The following is a 2,315-nucleotide window of genomic DNA, read 5'->3' on the forward strand; positions in this document are numbered from 1 at the left end:
TTAGTGTTTTTCAGGTGCCCTTGCAGATTTATCTCCTTCCCCATCAGTGTACCAGCTTTCTTGATTTTTTAAAAACCTTAATAATACCTATTTACCAATGGCACATAAATATTTGAGACCTAAGGCACTGTGTGATAACATGGCCGCCTCATATTTGTTGTTCCGTAAGGTTTGTTTAGTAGAATTAATGGAGAAGGCAAGGATGTTTGGAGTAGCTATCTCCAAATCAGATTTGAAGAAAAGACAGACTTAGGGGTCAGGCTGAGCCAAAGGCAAGAAGAGATCACCAGTTGTGCTTGCACCCAGAAATGCTTCCTGAAATTCTGGAATCCTGTGTCGCACAGAGAGTTCAGAGAATATGAGGAACTGTGGTCAATCACAGAAGCATGGAGTCCTGGCTTAGAGGCAGTGACTTTTCCCTCTCCCCAGCCTTACATGCAGGCCTGGCTATGACTCCCTGTGTTTGAGCGAACCCAGGGTTCATTATGTCAGTCCTCAGCATCCTTTTTGACTTGGTTTGTCCCTGTGTGTGTTGGCCTGGGCTTCCTCCCCTGGATTGACCAATACAGAAAGAAGCTCCTTGCTGGTCCTTGCGACTGTGGAGGGAAGTTGGGTCCATGAGGCCTGAGCCTGGCCAGACTGAGCTTCCACAGATGCTGAGTCATAAACCTTTCAGTAGCTGCCTGAACTATCAACAAATCTGATCTGCCTGCTCTCGTCTGTGCTAGAATATTATTATTACTAGCAATAAAGAGCTTTACCAATAAATGTAAAACCTTGGGACTTGGCAGTATCCTGTTTACCTCTCCTTGGTGTGGGGTTTGGTTCTATGTATTGTTGTACCCACCCCCTCCTGTCTGATGCTGATGGCTATAGTCTAGGGTAGTGTATTCTCCCTGGCATATTTGAAAGTATGGTGGAATAAGCAGTTTCTCTCTTTTTCTTTTTTTTGGGTTTTCACTATTTATTTATGACAAATATTCCACACTTGTGATTTTCTCCAGTCAAAAGCTATTTGAGATAATGCTGGCATCCTTGGCCAGTCGGAAAGTGTAGTCATCTGACTCACCCATCCTGCAAATAGCCCCACAGATAGCATAGGTTTTAAAGTAGCCATTAAACTTGCCTGTCACCTTGCTATCCTCAGCCATGTTCATCTGGATGGACATGTGTTCCTTGGAGCCAATGATGCATTTTCTGGTGGAGCATTTGCAAGTATAGGTCCATGAACTCGCCAGTGTCATTCTGCATGTGAAGGCCACGCCTGGTGCCACCATGACCTGGGGAGTTTCTTGATTTAAGCAACTCAAAACCACAGTCATGGGGATGTAAAGTACAGCATAGGGAATATAGTCAATAATATTATAATAACTGTGTATGACATCAGATGAGTACTAGACTTACGGGGCAATCACTTTGTAAGTTAAATAATTGTCTAATCATTATGTGGTATACCTGAAGCTATTGGGTTGTTGGGAAAGTCATGACGTATTTTGTCTATGTTTTTCAAAGGTCATTTATGTATATAAAAAACAAGGATCAGGGCCAGCCGAGTGGCGCGTTGGTTAACAGCTGGCTTGGGACACCAGCTCTGAGCAGCAGGGCCCCGGTTCGGATCCCACATGGGGCCAGTGACACTGTCCTCTACAGCTAAGATGGTGAACAACAGCTCGACCTGAAGTTGGGCTGCAGGGAATTGCCGGTGACGGCTTAGGCTGCAGCCCTTGCTGCAGTGGGCTGCCATAAGCTACCGCGTGTGGCTGGCAGCCAATGTGAGCGGCTGGCAGCCAGTGTGAGCTGCCAAGAGTTGCTGTGAGCGGCCGTCCAGAGGCCAGTGACTGATCTGCCTCACCCGGGAAGAGCACAATGATAATACCAACATGGGCCAGTGAAGCAAAGTCCTCCACAACTAGACTAAAGAACAGAAATGACAGCAACTTGTCTGTTCCCGTCCCCCAATTCCCCAGTAAAAAAAAAATCTTAAAAAAAAAGAAAGAACAAAGATCAATCAATGATATATTGCCCATTTTGTTTGATAAACTTTTGCCATCTTTCAGTGAGCTTCATAATTCCTGGTTCATAGAAGGACCTGTCTTTATTTGCGAAAAACTGAACAATGTGCTGATTTACAGCCTCAGCTGAATTGAACGTTATACACACAAAGAGTTTTGAAGAGAACGAGACAAGTGGAAGTCTGATGGTGCAAGGTCAGGCGAGTATGGTAGATGTGGCAACACATCTCATCCAAGCTCCAATAATTTTTGATGGGTGATCAAACTTGTGTGTGGTCTCGTGTTGTCGCAATGGAACACAAC

At 44.9% G+C, this 2,315-nt stretch overlaps 1 pseudogene; it reads right to left on the bottom strand.

Annotated features, from left to right (window-relative positions):
• Positions 1-1,004: 1,004 nt before the first annotated feature.
• Positions 1,005-1,251, bottom strand: LOC109393606 (40S ribosomal protein S21 pseudogene; annotated as a pseudogene).
• Between the last annotated feature and the right edge of the window lie 1,064 nt (positions 1,252-2,315).

This window comes from Hipposideros armiger, unplaced genomic scaffold (genome assembly GCF_001890085.2).
Source record: "Hipposideros armiger isolate ML-2016 unplaced genomic scaffold, ASM189008v1 scaffold_385, whole genome shotgun sequence".
NCBI classification, from domain to species: domain Eukaryota; kingdom Metazoa; phylum Chordata; class Mammalia; order Chiroptera; family Hipposideridae; genus Hipposideros; species Hipposideros armiger.